Here is a 10651-nt window from a genome sequence, read left to right on the forward strand (position 1 = left end):
CTGATAAATTTGAATCAATAAATTATGGAGACAGAGAAGGAAAGCTATATGCATATACGAACCTAATAATGAGACAATCACAAATAAGGAAGCAGTTAAAGACCTTGGTGTGATGATGAATAGGAACATGTTATGCAATGATCAAATAGCAATTCTAGTGGCAAAATGTAAAGCAAAAATGGAAATGTTGTTACGGCACTTCAAAACAAGAAAAGCTGAAAGCATGATTATGCTTTATAAAACATATGTTCGTAGTCCACTTGAATATTGCAATATGATATGGTACCCACAATATCAAAAGGATATTGGGCAAATAGAGAATGTACAAAGGTCCTTTACAGCTAGAATAGGAGAAGTTAAGGACCTTGACTACTGGGAAAGACTACAATCCTTAAAATTATATAGTCTAGAAAGGAGAAGAGAAGAAGAAAACGCTACATGATAATTCAGGCATGGAAACAAATAGAAGGAATAGCCGGAAACATCATGGAGCTAAAAATATCAGAAAGAGCAAGCAGAGGTAGATTAATAGTGCCCAAAACTATACCAGGAAAAATAAGGAAAGCACACAGAACATTAATCTAATCCACTACGCACCAGCATCGATAATGCAGAGTCTATTCAATGCGTTGCCAGCTCATCTGAGGAATATATCAGGAGTAAGCGTAGATGTGTTTAAGAATAAGCTCGACAAATATCTAAGCTGCATCCCAGACCATCCAAGATTGGAAGATGCAAAATATACCGGAAGATGTACTAGCAACTCTCTGGTAGACATTAGAGGTGCCTCACACTGAGGGACCTGGGGCAACCCGAACAAGATGTAAGGTCTGTAAGGTAAGGTCTGTACGATTCTTTGTGTAATTTTCCTGATTTATGCATTCTTAGTTTCTGCGTTCGTAATTTATGCATTAGTAATTATGCATTAATAATTTATGCATTCTTAGTTTGTTTCAATAATTAAAGCATTTTAAGTTTATATATCTTCATTTATGCATTCGTTATATATGCACTCTTGTTTTATGCATTCGTAATGTATGCACTTTTAGCTTATTCATTTTTACTTTTTGCATTCGTTATGTTGCATTCCCAGTTCATGCATTAATTTATGCATCGTATTCTATGCATACTCAGTTTATACATTCGTAATTGATGCGAAAATTAATGTAGTTAGATAAATGATATATTATATATATATATATATATATATATATATCTAATAAAAGGAGCCCATAAAAACACCAAAATATAGAGAAAAAAGTACTATATTTCAGAGACTGCTGTCTCCCTCTTCAGGTAGATGAATGAGAAAAGTTTACAGAAAAGGTGGTATTTTATACCAAGAGGTACATCCACAACAAGCCATTTAAGTCACCCCCGCTGATAAATCTTCCTTTAATCTTCTTAAGGGTTGGTTGAATGAAGAGGGGGGGTTGTCGATCGTGGTCCGAAATCCATGCTCCTTTTGAGATGTTCATTTACCTCCTCTCTTTTTATTTAAGGCCGATTCCATCATTTGACTCTTGTACCGGCAGTTGCTGCTATAAATTACACGTGACAAATTCCAGTTTATTCTATGGTTATGTCATTTATATGGTTGAAAATAGCAGAGTTCTGTTGTCCATACCTAACTGACCGTTTGTGTTGTATTAATCTCTGGGGAAGGGATTTACCTGTAAATCCGATGTAAGATTGGTCACAGTCCTGGCATGGGATTTCGTATACAAAAAAAAGTCCTTTGGATATGCCTTTTAGAGTGGACGTTTAAGGCAGATGCTGTGTTGACGTTAATCAGGGATTTGGCTAAGGTGTTGGGTAAGTAAATACAAAAGGGTTCGATTTTCCGAAGGGATTGGTTATTCTCTTAATCGTGTCCAGGTGGGGAATTATTATTTTATTGTTGGGTGTATCTCTGGTCTTGTCTTTAGGGGGTCGGTAGAAAATTACGTTTGCTTTGTGAATTGCTTTCTCAATTATATGGTCAGGATATTTAAAGACGAAAGTTGCTTGCGAATTAGTTCAAATTCTTTTTCCCAGGAATTCTGGGGAACAAATTCGTAAGGCTCTTAAGAACAAGTTACTAGCTACACCTATCTTGATAGTACTGTCGTGATAGCTAAAGTAGTGAATGTATGAAAGTGGAGGAACGTTGGTTTTCTGTATATGGTGGAATTTGTATTCTGTCGTATCTCTGATTATTAAAACATCAAGAAAAGGAATTTTGTTGTCTGTTTCCCATTCAACTTTAAATTTGATGCTGGGCACTAATGTGTTTAATTTCGCGAGGAATTCATTAAAAATTGCCCCACCTATTATCCAAAATGTTAGGATATCATCCACGTATCTCATCCACAGCATGTTTTTGGGTTTATTGCATTTATTACTGTAGTTTCAAAGTATTCCATGTACGATTGGCTTAGAACAGGACTTAAAGGACTACCCATACTACACCGAATTTTTGCTTGTAGAATGATTCCCCGAATGAAATACGTTATTAGGATGCCACATAATTCAACTCTAGCTTTATTATTTTGTCAAGCGCCAAAGGGAAATGATCTGAATAGGGGGATAATTTTACCCTTAAAAACTGAAGAACGTCCTGTACTGGTACTTAGTGAACAGGGAATCTACGTCAAGCTTAAAAGTTTTATGTTGTGAAGTGGTATATGTGCTTCTCTGAATTTTGGTGACAAAAATCTTCCGAATGTTTAATGTGACTGGGAGATAAGGTGCCTAAAAAAAGGGGAAAGGAGGCCAGCTAACCATTTAGAAATTTTGTAATTGAAAGCTCCGGCACATGAAACGATGGGTCTGAATGGAAGATTGTCTTGTGAGTTTTGGGAAGGCCATAAAAATAGGGTAATTTAGGATTAATTACTTTAAATTTCTCTAATAGTTCAATACTCTTTTTGTCTTTGCCAATTAATCTTACTTTCCGAAAAAATTCTGTGGGAACGTTTTGGAGGGGATTTTTCGTCAGTTTTTCGTATGTGTTTGTGTCGCTAAGGAGCTGGTTGATTTTGTCAAGGTAGAAGTCTTTGTCCATTATTACGATTTTGCCGTCTTTGTCGGATCTACTTATTATAACATCTAACTTTTTTAGCGAGTGGATGGCTATCATGAATCTGCGAGGAACAGGATATTTCTTATGTAAATCAGTTAAAGCATTTAGTAACACTCCTTTTAAACATATCTCTTCACGGTTGTAGTTTTTGTCAGATATGAATTTATCAAAAGCCACTATGAGTCTAGGTTGTTTTTGCGGTCTGGCATAAGGGCGAAGGATAAGCCTAAATTTAAAACTAAATGTTGATTTACAGTAAGGGGGGTGTTGGATAAGTTTAAAACTTTGTCTTGTTGCTCAAGATTATTCCACGCACTATTGTCTATTAGGTTATTTAACTTGCGTAGAAGTCTGTTGGAATGAGTCACGCTATTATAGGCAGCAATGTCGGAACAGAATGAAATCAGATACCTGTATATGTGGTCCGTAGTGAGGAGGCGAAGATTAGACTGGGTTCCATATATCACTCTGCGTAGTATGAAGATGTCGTTTTTCGTATCGGTTGATTCTTTCCTCCAGGAAAATCTTGTGTGAGAGAGGGAAGGGGTCCGATTGCAGAGTCCATCTCCCGAATCCGTACATTTTTGGTAGTACTTGCTCTTTGAGGCATTCTTCTAAAAAGTGTTTTTGGTTTTTCAGCCGGTGTAGTCTGATCAGTTCTTTCTCAAACTTGCGAAAGATTGGCTTGACTTCTGGAAGTGAGTGAAGAATCCTGGAAAGGCGGTTGAATTCCATAATGGGCTGAAAATGACTGGTAACAATGTTCTGTAACAACAGAATTCCATCTAATAAAAGGAGCCCATAAAAACACCAAAATATAGAGAAAAAAGTACTATATTTCAGAGACTGCTGTCTCCCTCTTCAGGTAGATGAATGAGAAAAGTTTACAGAAAAGGTGGATTTATACCAAGAGGTACATCCACAAACAAGCCAAGAGGGAGACAGCAGTCTCTGAAATATAGTACTTTTTTCTCTATATTTGGTGTTTTTTATGGGCTCCTTTTATTAGATGGAATTCTGTTGTTACAGAACATTGTTACCAGTCATTTTCAGCCCATTATGGAATTCAACCGCCTTTCCAGGATTCTTCACTCACTTCCAGAAGTCAAGCCAATCTTCGCAAGTTTGAGAAAGAACTGATCAGACTACACCGGCTGAAAAACCAAAAACACTTTTTAGAAGAATGCCTCAAAGAGCAAGTACTACCAAAAAATGTACGGATTCGGGAGATGGACTCTGCAATCGGACCCCTTCCCTCTCTCACACAAGATTTTCCTGGAGGAAAGAATCACCGATACGAAAAACGGACATCTTCATACTACGCAGAGTGATATATGGAACCCAGTCTAATCTTCGCCTCCTCACTACGGACCACATATACAGGTATCTGATTTCATTCTGTTCCGACATTGCTGCCTATAATAGCGTGACTCATTCCAACAGACTTCTACGCAAGTTAAATAACCTAATAGACAATAGTGCGTGGAATAATCTTGAGCAACAAGACAAAGTTTTAAACTTATCCACACCCCCCCTTACTGTAAATCAACATTTAGTTTTAAATTTAGCTTATCCTTCGCCCTTATGCCAGACGCAAAAAACAACCTAGACTTCATAGTGGCTTTTGATAAATTCATATCTGACAAAAACTACAACCGTGAAGAGATATGTTTAAAAAGGAGTGTTACTAAATGCTTTAACTGATTTACATAAGAAATTATCCGTTCCTCGCAGATTCATGATAGCCATCCACTCGCTAAAAAAGTTAGATGTTATATAATAAGTAGATCCGACAAAGACGGCAAAATCGTAATAATGGACAAAGACTTCTACCTTGACAAAATCAACCAGCTCCTTAACGACACAAACACATACGAAAAACTGACGAAAAATCCCCTCCAAAACGTTCCCACAGAATTTTTTCGGAAAGTAAGATTAATTGGCAAAGACAAAAGAGTATTGAACTATTAGAGAAATTTAAAGTAATTAATCCTAAATTACCCTATTTTTATGGCCTCCCAAAACTCACAAAGACAATCTTCCATTCAGACCCATCGTTTCATGTGCCGGAGCTTTCAATTACAAAATTTCTAAATGGTTAGCTGGCCTCCTTTCCCCTTTTTTAGGCACCTTTTCTCCCAGTCACATTAAACATTCGGAAGATTTTGTCACAAATTCAGAGAAGCACATATACCACTTCACAACATAAAACTTTTAAGCCTTGACGTAGATTCCCTGTTCACTAAAGTACCAGTACAGGACGTTCTTCAGTTTTTAAGGGTAAAATATCCCCCTATTCAGATCATTTCCCTTTGGCGCTTGACAAAATAATAAAGCTAGTTGAATTATGTGCATCTAATAACGTATTTTCATTCGGGGAATCATTCTACAAGCAAAAATTCGGGTGTAGTATGGGTAGTCCTTTAAGTCCTGTTCTAGCCAATCTGTACATGGAATACTTGAAACTACAGTAATAAATGCAATAAAACCCAAAAACATGCTGTGGATGAGATACGTGGATGATATCCTAACATTTTGGGATAATAGGTGGGGCAATTTTAATGAATTCCTCGCGAAATTAAACACATTAGTGCCCAGCATCAAATTTAAAGTTGAATGGGAAACAGACAACAAATTCCTTTTCTTGATGTTTTTAATAATCAGAGATACGACAGAATACAAATTCACATATACAGAAAACCAACGTTCACTTTCATACATTCACTACTTTAGCTATCACGACAGTACTATCAAGATAGGTGTAGCTAGTAACTTGTTCTTAAGAGCCTTACGAATTTGTTCCCCAACGAATTCCTGGAAAAAGAATTTGAACTAATTCGCAAGCAACTTTCGTCTTTAAAATATCCTGACCATATAATTGAGAAAGCAATTCACAAAGCAAACGTAATTTTCTACCGACCCCCTAAAGACAAGGACCAAGAGATACACCCAACAATAAAATAATAATTCCCCACCTGGACACGATTAAGAGAATAACCAATCCCTTCGGAAATCGAACCCTTTTGTATTTACTTACCCAAACACCTTAGCCAAATCCCTGATTAACGTCCAACAAAAGCATCTCCAAAGGACTCTGGGGTATACGAAATCCCATGCCAGGGACTGTGACCAATCTTACATCGGATTTACAGGTAAATCCCTTCCCCCCAGAGATTAATACAACACACAGGTCGTCAGTTAGGTATGGACAACAGAACTCTGCTATTTTCAACCATAATAAATGAACATAACCATAGAATAAACTGGAATTTGTCACGTGTAATTTATAGCAGCAACTGCCGGTACAAGAGTCAAATGATGGAATCGGCCTTAATAAAAGAGAGGCAGGTAATGAACATCTCAAAAGGAGCATGGATTTCGGACACGATCGACAACCTCTTCATTCAACCAACCCTTAAGAAGATTAAAGGAAGATTATCAGCGGGGTGACTTAAATTGGCTTGTTTGTGGGATGTACCTCTTGGTATAAATACCTACCACCTTTTCTGTAAACTTTTCTCATTCATCTACCTAAATGGGAGACAGCAGTCTCTGAAATATAGGTACTTTTTTCTCTATTTTGGTGTTTTTTTATGGGCTCCTTTTATTAGATGGAATTCTGTGTTACAGAACATTGTTACCAGTCATATATATATATATATATATATATACTATATATATATATATATATATATATATATATATATACTATATATGACAATATTTTAGGAAATGAAGGAAAAACAGGTCAGAAGAATAAACCAAAGTTTATTTCATCGGAAATTAAATTCCCGAAGAAACGACGTCACTCGTTCCAGTGGAGCCAGAATCGTAGCAGAAGAGACCGAGAGTTGTTCCCGGACATAGTAGATCTATCCGTAGTAAGGTCTGTGGAATCCTCCTCCAAATCCGCCTGGTCTGAAGCCACCTCCGAAGCCTCCGAAACCGCCTGGTCTGAAGCCTCCCCCGAAGCCTCCAAAGCCTCCTCCGAAGCCTCCGTAGCCACGGTGGGGATCTGCTCAGGATCCGCCAGAGCATAAGGGTCGGGCATGGCTGTTGCAAAGCAAGCGAGTGCCAACATGGCGGCCATCACGACGAGGCTGAGATTAACCTGGGTTAAAAAGGAGACGGTTCATACAATGATGTATATCATCATGGCACTTTATTATTATTGTTATTGTTTTTATTTAGAAGACGAACCCTATTCCTGCGAAACAAGGCCACCACAATGACTATTAAATGACTTGATATTCAAGCTTCCAAACAAGGAACAGGAGGTGATGGGAAATGCAGAAAGAAGAGATCACTTGAGTTAAAAAGATTCATGAAGGCTTTGATAAAAATGTCAGGATATGATCAAGCACAAAGAGAACTGATACATAGACAGAAAAACGCATTTTACAAGAATCGTTTGAACAAATAGAAGTATCCCGTTTCCTGGAACTCTGACAATTACTGGTTAACGAACTTAAGAAAACTGATTTAATAAAAGCTCTAGGGTACGCTTACAACTCTGGAATTCATAAGCTTTATAATGATCCTTCGTGGTTTTCGTACACACACAAGACAATCTACGGTGCCCCGTAGGCATTACTTAAAGGTCTTTGCAGTGTCCTTTCGGCCCTTAGCTACAACCCCTTTCATTCCTTTTTACTGTACCTCTATCCATAGTCTCTTTCTTGCTGTCCACCCTCTCTCCTAACAATTATTTTATACAGCAACTGCTTTGAGGTTTTCCTCCTGTTACACCTTTCAAACCTTTACTGTCAATTTTCTCTTCAGCGCTGAGTGAACTCATAGGTCCCAGTTCTTGGCCTGGGCCAATAATCAATATTCTATTTCATTCTAAGTCGGTTATGCTATAAGGTAGGCTAACTAACATGGAACCTCATAATTAAGGTTATAGACACAAAAATTGACTTAAAATATCCAAGATATTGCGGGAACTTGATAAGAACGTATACTACAGTTTGGTAAGCAATGCCCTTTCCTAGTTACTTATATGAAGACATGTACTTACAAGAGCCCTGCTTATGTGACTGGAAAGCCTACTAGCAATATTATTTAAGTGAATTCATGGTGGCTACTTTTAATGTATAAATCAGCTACAGCGGACGTCCAATATAAAGTATTAATATGCCCTGGGTCAGATATGACGTCGAATCATGTCAGCTGTTGGATGTCTTCATAATGCGTAGTCAAGGCCAGACGGGTTTTCGTTTATTATCAAGAGTTAGGTTCAATATATTATTCTATTTTGCAATATTTTTTTATAATAAATGACAAGAGACTGACCAATTTTATGTCAACATAACTTTTTTGTTTATTCTCTCAAAAAAATGAAAAATCTGTAGACAAATCAGCGTCTTAATACTGTAACAATATTTTGGAACTCTCCCAGATAGTGACCCACGGGGTTTTTGTATCCAAAGACGTGATATATATAAAGGAAAAAACAAATTTAACCACCCCAACCCCCACCCAAGAGTGTTTAGTCCTAGAGAAAAATGAAAAAAAAAAAAAAAAAAACGCCTTGGATCACTATTTAGGAAGCATCAAAATCTCCGTTCAAACTCACGAATTTCATGATGACGGTGGAAAGGATACTGTCTGGTAGTCTCTTTCAGTCCGGAAGATACTGTATGTGTGTCTTTCCAAAGTGTCTGCACTTATTTATACCCAAAACCTGGCACGTTGCCGGATGCCACCGGAGAGAGAATTCCACGCCGGAAAACAGGATTCATATGGGGGTCTTCCCCGTGAAGAGTTGCCGGACGTCGCCAGATTTGAAATCGGAGAACGAACGCTTTTAAAATCTCTCTTTTTCTTCGTTCCTTCCTTTTCGCGATTCGCTACAGACGCGCTGGAATACCCGGGAATGCCCAGAGATATTTTAGAATTCGGTGGTCGATGCCCCCAGGGCGTGGGTCATCGTTCGGATTAACCAGAAGCGAAAATATACAAAATTTTGGTCCGGAAGTGAGGTTATAAATATGCCGAAGGGTCGTGAGTTGCCTTTCTTTTTTACAAAATCTCTTTTAGGAAAAAAAAATTAATGGTATGGAATTCCCAATCTGATGAGTTTTTTTTTTTCTTTTTTTTTTGTCTTGTGTAAGTCTTCTACGTAGCAATAATCTACAGAGAGAGAGAGGAGAGGAAATGTCACGTTCAAGACATACGCTTATACTTTTTATTAATCTCCAATCTTCAGGGTGAGAGAGAGAGAGAGAGAGGTCATTCTCATCATATTTACTCATACTTTTATTATTTCCATTGGCTCCCTCACTAGGTTAATTCCTAATTGTATATGAATCACGGTTATGGGACATTTATATATATATAAATATATATATATATATATATATATATATATATACATACATATATTATATAAATATACATACATATATTATATATATATATATATATATATATATATATATATATATATATATATGTATATATACATACATATTATGATATATATATATATATATATATATATATATATATATATATATTATATATATTATCGATATGTATTTATAATATATGTAGATATATATATATATAGATATATATATATATATATATATATATATATATATATATATATCGTCGTTATGTATTTATATATGTGTATATATATATATACGTATATATATACATATATATATGTGTGTGTATATATATTATATATATATATGTATATGTGTGTGTGTGTGTGTGTGTGTTTGTGAAAACCCGACAGTTATTATGATTTATTTTATAACACGATCATTTTGCTTAACCATCAACCTCAAATAATTGGAAAACTCACCAATGCACAAGTTTATTGTACAATTTTATTTACGGAAACCAACCTTTTGAACTCATTGGCCCTTTACGTGTGTTTGTTCCATGTAAACATGTTTCATCTACTGAAATTTATTGATAATAATAATAATGTTGAAAGAATTCAACAGGCAAGGCTACGAGAGACTAAGAAGTAGCAGTTAAAGGGATTGGACAGCAAAACTGGACAGAGGAAGCATGAATGCAGGTGATGTAATAGGGTTTAGATAAAAAAAATAACAGATAAAAACAAAGTGGTCTCAGCTGCGGGGCGAAGGGGACGACGCTAACACCCATCCTATAATACCTACAGGGCATCAACTGAGGCGCAGTGACGATCCTCCCACCCGCTACCACGAACGAGGAAAGAAATGGCTGGTCCTAACCGTGGGCAGGAGCAGGAACACTCGTCACTCCACGTGACTCTCCGAAGAGGAATTTCCGCGCCTAGGGCGGACGGACGGTTCACAAGTCCCTTGAGGAAATTGATGTATACAGTTCGACGAAGCTGTTTTGAAGATTCAACAGGGAATAATGAACAGGTAGAGACGAAATTAGTCTATATTCAGCCGCCGTGACGGAGATGGGCTTATTTCGATGTTGTTTATTCGTCTCTCTCGACGTCTTGACATTCAGAAACAACCGAAAAAAAGATCTTATCTTTCGATGGTCTCGGTACAATGCTGCATGAGCCGCTGCCCATGAGACTTTAACAAAGGCTGTGTGGTGGGCTGTCTTATATTGTTGCCAGAC

At 37.0% G+C, this 10651-nt stretch overlaps 2 long non-coding RNA genes across 2 annotated transcripts in view; both read left to right on the forward strand.

The window, feature by feature from the left end:
- Positions 1-7047, forward strand: part of LOC135205821 (uncharacterized) — a 16265-nt gene extending 9218 nt beyond the window's left edge. The window contains exon 2 of the long non-coding RNA XR_010312619.1: positions 6951-7047. This is a non-coding gene — a long non-coding RNA (uncharacterized LOC135205821). The remainder of the gene's footprint in view (positions 1-6950) is intronic.
- LOC135205822 (uncharacterized) overlaps positions 1-10651 on the forward strand; it is a 183815-nt gene that overhangs the window by 91619 nt on the left and 81545 nt on the right. The gene's annotated exons all lie outside the window — the stretch shown is intronic.

This window comes from Macrobrachium nipponense, chromosome 24 (assembly GCF_015104395.2).
Source record: "Macrobrachium nipponense isolate FS-2020 chromosome 24, ASM1510439v2, whole genome shotgun sequence".
NCBI classification, from domain to species: Eukaryota; Metazoa; Arthropoda; class Malacostraca; order Decapoda; family Palaemonidae; genus Macrobrachium; species Macrobrachium nipponense.